Source organism: Loxodonta africana, unplaced genomic scaffold, assembly GCF_030014295.1.
Source record: "Loxodonta africana isolate mLoxAfr1 unplaced genomic scaffold, mLoxAfr1.hap2 scaffold_447, whole genome shotgun sequence".
Lineage (NCBI taxonomy): Eukaryota > Metazoa > Chordata > Mammalia > Proboscidea > Elephantidae > Loxodonta > Loxodonta africana.
Window position 1 is genome coordinate 112,937 of NW_026975162.1, and position 12,733 is coordinate 125,669.

The 12,733-nt window shown below is 42.1% G+C and overlaps 1 long non-coding RNA gene across 1 annotated transcript in view; it reads right to left on the reverse strand.

The window, feature by feature from the left end:
* Window positions 1-289: 289 nt before the first annotated feature.
* The window catches only part of LOC135229705 (uncharacterized), a 33,300-nt gene continuing 20,856 nt past the window's right edge, over window positions 290-12,733 (reverse strand). The window contains exons 2-3 of the long non-coding RNA XR_010320386.1: window positions 8,634-9,134; window positions 290-1,871 (exon numbers count right to left, since the gene is read on the reverse strand). This is a non-coding gene — a long non-coding RNA (uncharacterized LOC135229705). The remainder of the gene's footprint in view (window positions 1,872-8,633; window positions 9,135-12,733) is intronic.

Sequence of the window (12,733 nt, forward strand, 5' to 3'; positions counted from 1 at the left end):
CTAACCTGATGTGTCCTGAGATCAGAGAGTTGGAATAGAAAAGCCTGACTGAAATGAAATGAGCAAAGAGAAGACAAGGCCTCCTAAATCTGGTGAAGACAGAACACAGATAACCAAAGGTGAGGATGGGAAGAAACAGATTGAGTTCCAAGTCCCATCCACAGTATCCCAGGGCCTGGGAATCCCTGGAAGTGCCAGAGGTGTGTACTCCCTGGGAGATGTGACCCCAAGTGTCGGAGGAAGCCCTATGGAGCAAGGAAGGGAGGGCAGGGACTCTAGGATGGGCACTTCCATACAGGCTGCCCATGTGAATTTCTCAGAGTGACCGTGACAGATCCTGAGAGGGACAGTTTGAGGCAAAGGAAAGTAAGTTTTCTGAAGAGGGGTGAATTCCACAGTCTCCTGATAATGAAACAGAAATCCCGTCCTGCTCAGAGGTACTGAGTAGGAGGGATTGTGAATTCCCATCCTGCACAGAGGCTGGCTGGGAAGTTCGACTGTCTAAAGACAATGTGGCCAAAGTCTTCTTTATCTTTCAAAGATGTATCTTCAACTTCCTGCAAATTCAATCCTGGAAAAAAGCCTAGAATATACAAGTGTGGGTTTTTCAGGAGAGCAACAAGGGGAGAAGGTGATAGTGGCATATCAGAGAAGGAGAACAACAGTCTAATAGTCCCTGTGTTACTTAATGAATCACACATGGTGTCCAGCATTATTCCTTATCTGTAGACATGTAAATGCAGTAGATGTTTTAGCAATAACTGAATTAATCCTCACAGAATTCTTTTTGGCCATTTCCAGGTACAGAGACCAGAAGAAGTCATTAGTTACAAGAGCAAGCAATAATTCGCTGGTCTGAATTTTGTTCAATTTCTGTGTTTGCCCTTCATAGATTGATAAAAGTCTCTGAATCTGGCATTGAAGACAGTGTTTTCTCTGTTGTTATGGATTGAATAGTGTCCCCCAAAATGTGTGCCAACCTGGCCAGACCATGATTCCCAGTATTGTGTGGTTGTCCTGCATTTTGTGATCTGATGTGATTACTTATGTGTTGTAAATTCTAACCTCTGTGATGTAAATAAGGCGGGATTAGAGGCAGTTAGGTTAATGAGGGAGGACACAATCTACAGGATTAGGGTGAGTCTTGAGTCAGTCTCTTTTGAGATACAAAGAGAAGAGTGAGCGGAAATGAGAGGGACCTCATACCACCAAGGAAGAAGTGCCTGGAGTGGAGCACGTCTTTTTGACCCAGTGTCCACGCGCTGAGAATTTCCTAGGCCAGGGGAAGATAGATGACAAGGACCTTCCCCCAGAGCCACAAAGAGAGAGAGCTTTCTCCTAGACCTGGTGCCCTGACTTCAAACTTGTTGCTTCTTAAACTGTGAGAGAATAAGTTTCTGTTTGTTAAAGCCATCCACTTTTGGTATCTCTGCTATAGCCACACTAAAAAAAAAACTAGATAACTAAAAAACACATATATAAAATAGTCAAAAGAAAAAAAGTTTCAAATACACACACATACACGTATGATGTTATTAAACTTTAAAAGCTTTTACATTCTTATAACACATTTAACAATAGAGATTTGTATATAGAAGTTATAATAAGAGCCATCCCCACATAAGTATATTATACCTGCTCCCCTGAAGTGTCCAGTGTCCAAAGATACATATGTACCCTTTTACACACTTCTTTTTGCCGGGACACATGTAAGTACATTCATTTGTTTGTTTTTATGGAAATTAGGTCACACTCTATCCATGTTTTTCTCTGAATCACTCTTCACTTGGTCAATATCATGAGTCAGAATCAGGGCAGGGGCTGACTGCAGAACAGATGATCAGTTGCTCATATTCACGTTCAAGTTGAAGCTGAAGAAAATTAAAACAAGTCCATGAGTCAAAGTATGCCCTTGAGTATATCAAACCTGAATTTAGAGACCATCTCAAGAATAGATTTGATGCACTGCACACTAATGATCGAAGACCAGATTAGTTGTGGGATGATAGCAAGGACATCATATATGAAAAAAACAAAAAGTCATTAGAAAGACAGGAAAGAAAGCAAAGACCAAAGAGGATGTCACAAGAGACTCTGAATCTTGCTCTTGAATGTACAGTAGCTAAAGAGAATGGAAGGAAAAATAATGTAAAAGAGTTCAACAGAATACCTGAAAGGGAAGCTGGAGAAGACAAAGTATGATAATATAATGTGAACAGATCTGGAGTTAGAAAACCAAAAGGGAAGAAAACACCTGGCATTTCTCAAGCTGAAAGAACTGAAGGAAATATTCAAGCCTCTAGGCGCAATACTGAAGGATTCTATGGGCAAAATATCGAACAACAGAGGAAACATCAAAAGTAGATGGAAGGAATACAAAGACTCAATACACCAAAAACAATTGGTCGACGTTCAACCATATCAGGAGGTAGCATAGGATCAAGAGCTGATGGTACTGAAGGAAGAACTCCAAGCTGCACTGAAGGCATTGGCAAAAAACATGGCTCCAGGAATTGATGGCGTACCAAATGAGATATTTCAACACAGGGACGCAGTGCTGGAGGTGCTCACTTGTCTATTCCAATATATTTGGAAGACAGCTACCTGACCAAATGACTGAAAGAGATCTATATGTGTGCCCATTCCAAAGAGAGGTGGTCCAACGCAATGCGGAAATTATCGAGCAATGTCATTAACATTACATGCAAGAAAAATTTTGCTGAATTTAATTTAAAAACAGTTGCAGCAGTACACAGACAGGAAACTACCAAAAATTCAAGCTGGATTCAGAGGAAGACATGGAACATGGGATATCATTTCTGATGTCTGATGGATCTTGGCTGAAAGTAGAGACTATCACTAAGATGTTTACCTATTTTTGTTTACTATACAAGCACACTCAACTGTGTGGCTCATGACAAATTATGGATAGCTTACCAAAGAATGGGAATTCCAGAACACTTAACTGTAGTCATGCGGAATATCTATGTAGACCAAGAGGCAGTCATTTGAGTAGGGCAAGGGGATACCGTGTGGTTTAAAATCAGAAAGTTATGTGTCATGGTGGTATCCTTTCACCATACTTACTCAATCTGTATGCTGAGCAAATAATCTGAGAAGCTGGTCTGTAAGAAGAAGAACATGGCATCAGTTTTGGAGAAAGATTCACTAACAACCTATGATATGCAGCTGATACGACCTTGCTTGCTGAAAGTAAAGAGGACTTGAAGCAGTTACTGATGAAGAGCAACCACTACAGCCTTCAGTATGGATTACACCTCAACATAAAGAAAACAAAAATTCTCACAACTGGACCAGTAAGCAACACCATGATAGAGAAAATACTGAAGTCATCAAGCATTTCATTTAACTTGAATCCATAATCAATGCCCACAGAAGCAGCAGTCAAGAATTCAAACAATGTATTGCATTGGGCAAATCTATTGCAAAAGACCTCCTTAAAGTGTTGTGAAGGAAAGATGTCACTTTGAGGACTAAGGTGTGCCTGAGCAAAGCCATGATATTTTCTACCACCTCACATGCTTGAGCAAGTTAGACAATGAATACGGAAAACCAAAGAACTGATTCATTTAAAATATGGTGTTGGCAAAGAATACTGAATATACCATGGACTGCCAGAAGAATAAACAAATCCATCTGGGAAGAAGTACACCAAGAATGCACCTTAGAAGCAAGGATGGCGAGACTTCGTCTCACGTGCCTTGGACATATTTTCAGGAGGGACCTGTCCCAGGAAAGGCTCATCATGCTTGGAAAAGCTGAGGGTCAGAAAAAAAGAGGAAGGCGCTCAACAACATGAACTGACACAATGGCTGCAAGAATGGGCTCAAACATAGCAATGATTGTGAGGATGGTTCAGGATCAGGCAGTGTTTCATTCTGTTTTACACAGGATCGATGGCCTCTAACAGCCACAACTAACATATGTAAGCATATATGGGTGGGTGGGTGTGTGTGTGTGTGTGTACCCATTGCCGTCGAGTCGGTTCCAACTCATAGTGACCCTACAGGACAGAGCAGAACTGCCCCACAGAGTTCCCAAGGAGCGCCTGGTGGATTCGAAATGCTAACCTTTTGGTTAGCAGCTATAGCTATTAACCATTATGCGACTAGGGTTTCCATATAAAAAAAAAAAATTTTTTTATATGTATATATATATATATACACACACATACACACACGTATATATACACACACTCTTTTTTTATATATATATATGTGTGTATATATATATTCTGTTCACCAGTTTTGCATCTCTAGAGATCCCAGGCTAAGACATTTGGTACCTACAGTGGTTCCAGAGGAACCAAATCTTAAGGATGAGTTTTCTGAATTGATTCTCAAGTCTGGCTAATCTTAAAGGCACTGATGACTGTCTCCAGTAGTAAATAGGCTATTGCTAATCCATGGTGGGAGGTGACAATAGAAATACGCAAAATACTACTACAACTGGATCAAATATTTGTGAGAGACAAGGCTCTGCCTGATTACATATTTGATACTTTTCTATAATTTTGTCAGAATAAGAATAATAAGGAAGCTGCTTGGTTGGTCCTGCTTTTGCTAGCCACACTGGTGAATGAAAGAAATGGACTCAAAGCTCAAGCACCACATACAAGATCTGAAAGCTGCCACTTGTGCCCAGAAAGAAAACCATATTTCTTATACTAACAAGGCTAATGCTGCCAAAAATAAACTCAGATTCTTATCATAAGAGTGACTGAATTAAAGCACCAGTTGAATATCCAACCTCACTCAAATGGTTTCTGAAGTTAAAGTAAGGGCACTGATTGGGAAGAAATGGGATCCTGAAACTTGGGATGAGGACATATGGGCAGATAGTCAGGAAGCGGGGGACAATGAACCTCCAATTTCTGTTGAATCGCTCTTCCTAACAGAACCAGACCTCTTACTCCCATCTAAAGAGATTCTCTAACTTTGCCGGCTAAGCCACCCTTCCCAGTAAAACAATTATCCCTTCCACCTCCATCTGATGAGATTACCCCAGCTGTGCCTGAAGTGTCTTGTTTGAGTTGTCTCCTGGGGTGGTGTCTGGGGCATTGCCTGGGGCATCACCTTAGGCAGATGCCTTATAAGACACGGCTGAACATCCCACTGCCTCTGCCCATTTTTGCTTCTAGACCTATACCTAGACTTCAGTCCCAACAAGCCCCAAAAGGTGAGCTATGAAGTGTGACCCAGGATAAGCTATGCTAAACTCCAAAAGAACTGCTTGATTTTTCTAATATATACATACAGAAACCTGGTGAATATGTGTGGGAATGGCTATTTTGGGTGTGGGATAACGGTGCAAGCAACATAAAGGTGGATTAGTCTGAGTTTATTGATATAGGCCCAGGAAGCATAGATTCTTCATTCAGTGTTTCAGCTTGAGAGGTTAGAAAAGGATCTCATAGTTTATTTGGCTGGTTTACTGAAGCATGGATTAAGTGGTGGCCTAAAATAAATCAAGTGGAAATGGCAGATCTGCCATTGTATACTGTAGGAGAAGGTATCCAAAGGCTGAGGGAAATTGGAATGTTAGAATGGATTTATTAGGCTGGACCCACAGACCCACACACGGAGTGCCCAGAGGGCTCTCTTTTTACCATAGCAGTGAGGTACAAATTTGGGAAGCAAGCCCCAGCATTATTGAAGACTTCTGTGGTTGCTATTTTATGTAAGTAAGAGTCCACAGTGAGAACTGCCCTAACTGAATTAAGACACCTGACTACAATGCAGTTGACTGGACCCCATGGTGGTAGCATCCAAGTGGTGGCACTCAATCAACAAAGACAAGGTGGGTGTGGTTACCATAACAGACAGTAGAGTCAAAGCAGTAATCAGAACAGTCTGCTCGCATGGATTTATGGCATTGGCTACTTAGTCATAGTGTCCCTGGGAGCGAAAGAGCTGGGAAATGTACATCTCCTGGTACCTAGCGTCTTAGATATCTAGTGCTCCTGTAACAGAAATACCACAAATGGATGACTTTAACAAAGAAAATTATTCCCTCACAGTCTAGGAGGCTATAAGTCCAAATTCAGGGTGCCAACTCCAGGGGAAGGCTTTTTCTCTCTGTCACTCCTACGAGAAGGTCTTTGTCACCAATCTTCCCCTGGACAAGAAGGTTCTCAGCACAGGGATCCTAGGTCCAAAGGATGCACTGCTCCTGACACTTCTTTCTTGGTGCTACTGAGGTCCCCCTGTCTCTCTGCTCTTTTCTCTTTTATATCTTAAAAGAGATTGACTTAAAACACAACTTAATCTTGTAGACTGAGCCCTGCCTCCTTAACATAACTGCTTCAAATCCTCGATCATTAACATCATAGAGGTATGATTTACAATACATTGGAAAATCACACCAGCTGACAAAATGGTGGATAATCGCACAATACTGAGAAGCATGGCCTAGTCAAGCTGATATATACATTTTGGGAAGACAGAATTTAATCCGTAACACCTAGTATGCAGCTATCGACCTGTTAATGCCTTTTTCTCCATACCTGTTTCAAAGTATCACCCGAAACAGTGTGCCTTCTCTCTGACCTAAGTATATAAGGACCAAATAATGTACAGGAATCTCTGTTACATTTTCTCCATCTTACCATTATTTGGCCTCATACGCAGACCCAGTCACTTAATTGTGCAGCAGAATGAAGAGATTAAAGCCCCAACATTCTTGCCAGTGGACCAGGAAGGTAGCTGCTCAGACATCAGAGAGCCTCAGAGAGACAGAGACCAGGCGGCTCAAGAGGGGGATACCATAAAGTTGTTTTTCATACCCCTCCCCACTCCCACAGTTGCATATGCTTTGCTCTGACCCTAAGAAGTAGATCAATCCTTTGAGAACTGCATTATGGGTTAGAACACCAACAAGGTCCCAGACTGAGTGACACTCCCATAGATTACATCCAAATATCACTGCAAAGTCTTCAAAATCTGAACTGACATCTGAGCCACAGCACACAGAAGTTGGGAAAGAACCTGCAGCCTGAACATAACTGGGTCAAGTGATTCCTAAAACAAACAACATCGACATTTTCTGTAAGATTGAAGTAAGACACAGTCTTGGAATCACAGACAAAAACTTTAAAAAGCTACTTTAACCATGCTCAAAGAAGTAACAGGCACAACTTAGAAAAATAGAAAAATACATAGAAACCATTCACAAATGAAAATTTTAGACAGGAAAAACAGAAAAATAGGATAAAAAATTCACTTGATCAGCTCTACAGTGGAATGCTGTTGACAGACAAAAGGATCAATGAGATGAAAACAGTTCAATTGAAAATATCCAATCTGAAAACAGAGAACAAATATTGAAAAAAAATGAACAGAGCCTCAAAAAAATTCAAAAATATCTAACATTTATTTATTGGAATTCCATACGGTGTAGAAAAAATATGTGGTGTAGAAAAAAGTATCTGAAGAAATACTGGCTCAACACTTTCCCAATTTGTTGAAAGACACAAACTTACAGATTCAAGAAGCTATGCAAACTCCAACAAGTTAAACTCACATAATTTTATGCCCAAATGCCTCATTGTCAATTGTGGAATAACAAGGACCAAGAAAATATCTTCAAAGAAGCTAGAGAGAAAACAAGTCATCTCACACAGGAGAAACAATTGGAATGACTCTGTATTCATCATCAGAAGCCATGGAGGCGAAAAGGCTGTGAAAACAACATTTTTTCAACACTGAAAGAAAAGAAACATTAACCCGGTGTTCTATAGGCTGTTATTTCCTTCATGAGTAAAGGAAAAATATTGACATTCTCAGGTGAAAGACGCTTAAGAGAATTCATCGCCACCAGACTTGCTCTAAATGAAACACTAAAGGAAGTTCTTCAGGTGGCAGGCTTGGAATTTCAGGAATTATGGAAAGCAACAAAGTGGAAAGTATCTTCGGAAGTTCGCCCTCCACCAAAGATTAGACAGGTCTATAAAACAAACAACAACACACGTGAAGAAAGTGTTTCTTAGTTCAATCATGTGTATGAGACCAAAAGTACAAAACCAGCCCAAAAGCACTGAAAAGAGGGCAGGACGGAACAGGAATCATGGCGGATGGAAACGGGGAACTGGAGCATAGGAGAGGACAATATTGACACATCATGAATATTGCAACCAATGTCACAAAACAATTGTGTATAAATGGTTGAACAAGAAAGTAATTTGCTCTGTAAAGTTTCAAATGAAGCACAATAAAAAATTAAAAAAAGTGGTAGGTATCTCGGTAAACATATTATGCCAACCCTGTTGTCACTGCACAACATGGCGCAGGACTCCCCTCTTTGCAAAGACTTTCTAGCCTATTGGAAAAACTTTGGAATATACTCTTGGTGGCACATTAGTATTAGAGAATGGGGTTAATTTTGAAAATATGAGATGTCTGTACTCATGCCTGGTGGATAAACTGGATAATAATATTTTCAGAGCGAAATGAGATGTTCTAACAGAAAAATAGGCCTGAATTCCCACGTGGGCCATGAGCCTACTACTCTGAAGGCCTTTCCCAGAGAGGCATTTCAGGCACTTCTAGAGCAGCAGGAGCGCTGGGGAATGCAGGTGTCAACCTCCCCCAGGGCCTTCTCTGAGGGGTAAGTACCTGCTTTAGTACTGAGCTTAGTGGTTCATAAATTGTCATTCTGCATAAGGTCTTCAGGTTCAAGTCTGTAATCCAGCTGGGATTCTGTGTGTGCTGCATCTCTGCATCAAAAGAACATGCTTCTAGAAGCAGAATGCCAGGAGAGAGGCGGTTGGGCAGTTGGCGTTGGGGGGTGCTGCGCAGACAGGGGTGCCCGAGGGAGGCACAATATAGTCATTCTGCAGGAGGTCTAGTCCTTCTGCACAAGAATTAGAATGCTTCTCAATGCACAACAGTTTACATGCAGGACATAAACAAAGTTACTGAAGGACAAAGTTGAATAGTAAACCAAGCCACTCCCTGTCAATCCTTACCTGAGAGGGTCTTCATCAGGACTTCCGGGGATGGAGAAGGAAACAGCAAACGCTGATTTATTTTACCTCTTCCTTCCTCAAGAAACAGGAACTGGTGTTAAGATGTCAGGTGTCAAGCCCCAAACTCCTCTTCTGGTCTGTATTTAAGCTGTATAATAAAACTGGGAATCAGGCAATCAGCCATGAGCAGACAGACCCAGAGTATTCCCAGTGCCCCACATCTTTGAGCTCCAGTGAGATCCTGTTCTTAGTCCCTAGATTAGCAGAGGAGCTGAAAGACTGAAATTCCGTGTTTTCAGGCAACTTGGGCTTCAAGCAGGCACTTATTGCTAAAGTCGTATTTCTCTGTGTTAATTTATGATCCTTAACTCAAATCCGGAGTTTGGAGCTCATTTTGATAACTCCTCGTTAGTCTGCCTAGACAAGAGTCTGCTCACAGTCAGTGATGACAATGGAGGAAACAAAGTCCCTAGCCCAGAGGAGGGACTGTTCCCCAAATTTAGGGAAATGCCCCTGGGGAGCATCAGCGAGGTGCACTGTGGCCTCTGTGGCTTTGCCTTCTGCTCCTGGAATTGCACCCTGGGGGCGTCCATATGCAGACGCAGAGTCCGTGGGTGACTACAACTCCTGCCCTTCTGGGTCATCGTCCGGACGCACGTTGCGATATGCTTCCTGCCCTCCTTCCCAGCATAAGTGCTGCGATCACACGTGGCAGAACCAGTTCCCAGGTCCAGACCCTAGGTCTTGTCCTCCTTGGCCTCAGGCTTCCCCTAGTCCTGGGGGAACCCGCAAGCCTGGCGGGTGCGAGGTTAGCACCCGGCTGGGCGGGCTTGGGCCTGTCTCAAAAGGCTCATGGCGCACGCGGGTTCCGCCTCCTTGGAGTCTGCGGGCTTGCGGTGGGCAGCCCGGCATCTCCTGCCTCCCTCGGGCGCCCTCTCTGGGCAGCAGCTCCCCTCCCCCCGCCCCGCCAACCACCGAACAGTCGCACTGCCTGCTTTCTGCTTCTAGAAGCGTGTTCTTTTGATGCACACATGCAGCACACACAGAATCCCAGCTGGATTACAGACTTGAACCTGAAACGCACAACTTTAAAACTACTAGACTGGGGTGGGGGGCGGTATTGGCAGTGAAAAAAGGAAAAAAAAAAAAAAAAGAAAGAGAACAATTACAAAAAAAGTATTAGAAGACTGTAACCTCACGTTATGGACTCAAGAAGGCTGCGGATACACAACCGCGTAGATAGCATACTGTTGTATCTTTCTTTGCAAATAAGTCTTAGATGAGGGAATTTGGTACCGGGAATAGTTGCAGAGCCTGACTTTGGGGAAATCTGGGATTGATTAATTGGCTTGCATGAGGCTACAAGCCCTGATAATCAATATTTAAAGATGAGATTCGAGCAATCTAGAACATGCATCAGAATTTTTTACAAGTAAATTAGCACCAGAAGAGGCCTTTAACCACTAAATAAAATGGGTCAGTAGTTCAAGATCTCCCTACAAAGAAAATGGCAGACCTAGATCGTTTCCAGTCAGGTTCCAGCAAACATGCAAGAAACAGTCATTTTAATCTTGTACGCAGTCAACAGAGATTAGAAAACCATGAGACACTCCCCTAACTTGATCCTTATGGCTAGTTTAAAAATGATAACAAATTAGAGAAGGAAGGTAGAAGAAGAGTTAGAGGACAAGCACACTCAGTAACTGAGATGCAAAACCCTACATAAGATGCCAGCAAAGGAAATCCAGCAAAGGGTAAACCACGTAACATGCCATGATCAAGGCGGTTTATTGTAGGCATACAAATTTGAGTGAACATTAAAGATTTAGTAATTTCATTCACCACATGCATAGGTGAAAGAAGAGAAGACATATGCTCACCTCAAGAGATGGGGGCAAAGCAGGTTGATAAAATCCAATCACACGGACAGATAAGGACTAGGTGCAAACATGGAACAGAAAAGGAGTTCCCGAACGTGGAAAACTACAACTAGCATGATAGTTCATGGTGACGGGTGGGACATTCTCTTTAAAATTAATAAAAAATAAAATAAGGATGCTTCTATCATTATTTTTATTAAACATTTAACACTGGAAGTGTAAGCTAGTACAAAAAAAGTATAACTGCTATTCATAGATTATAGGACTGTCTCCATTGAAAACTGTAGAAAATATTGGAATTAATAGTAATCATAAATAAAAAATAAATTGAAATTTCAATGCGTCAGCATCAAGCGGACTCTGTCATAGCTCTTAGGTGAAAGCAAAGGACACTGATAGGGAAAGAGGAGGTTCGGGTGGGCTAGACCAAGGAGGGAAGAAAATTATTCTGCACTGGGCTGAACTTACAAGCACGGGTATGTGTGTTAGTTACCTAGTCCCTCCATAACAAAAAATAACACAACTGGATGGCTTTTAAAGGACAGAAATTTATTTTCTCACAGTTTAGCAGGTAGTAGTTCGAATTCAGGGCATGGCTGTAGTGGGAGGTCCTTCCTTGTCTACCTCAGCTTCTAGTAGATGCCAGCAATCATTTGTGTTCCTGGCCTTCTAGAAGCATCTGTCTTCTTTGTCTGTCTTCCTTTTCACCTGTTTGTGTCTGTGTGTATTCTGCTCCTTTTATAACTAAGAAGAGTTAGGCTTAGGACCCACCCTACATTGGTATGACCTCATTCACATAATAAAAGCAGGCCCCTTATTTCCAAACAAGGTCAGAATTACAGGTACAGGGGTTAGGATTTCCACATACATTTTGGAGGGACACAATTCAATCCCTAACAGTTGATTTACCAGATATTCTGGATTGAGAGTACTCACATGAACAGCTGAGAGTAGTTCCAATTCTTTGCTACATTCAGTGGCTGAAACTTGTCTCAATGGTCACCCATAGGAATGTTGGAGCAATTTATTGTGCAGGACCTGGCCTACCATTCCTAATCATGTCCATTGTGTGGAAAAACACACACTCCCATCACCGAAGTCCTGAGAAATTCATCGATAAGAACGGAATGGTGGTTGGAACCAAGAATTGTTTCATAGCCTAGATAACATGGTGCAGCTGTTAGATATCCACATGGAGATGTCCGGTAATAAAACTTCACCACACACGGAGATGTCAAGAATAATACCAACAGCTAATGCTCATTGAGTACCTACACTGGTGCCAGGCACTCCTGTGCTTTTCCTTTCATGTTTGCTTTTCATGATGGCCATATGAGGAATGTATCATTATAATGCATAAAGAGGTCAATACAGAGAGTTAGGCTGACATTTGAATATATGAGTCTGGACCCAGGAGGAGTTTGAATGGATGGAGGTATAAACCTCAGGTCCATAGCTACAAATAGACAGCAGTAAACTCACTGAGGCATCCTAGAGGGAGGGTGTCAATAGAGAGAGGAGCAGGCACCAAGCCCAAGGGTACTCTGGTATCTAGAAGCCTGCCAGGTGAACAGCAGCCAACAAGCCTCTCTGAAGTCCAGTGTGGTTCCTGGAGGGTTGTCTGTCCTTTCTCTCAGCTGCATTTCCCCAGTGCTCCTCCCACCTGCACTGGGTTGTCCCCTTCATGACGACAGGGACAGTGTGTACCTTTCACCACTGTATCTGCATAACATAGACTACTTCTGGCCCATGGAATATACTGACTGAATGAAAAATAAACAAAGGATAAGTACGTAAAATCCTTCGTAGTTGATACCTTGAAATACATTAAGGGGCTTCATGAGTAAGAGGGAGAAAAATTGATCAG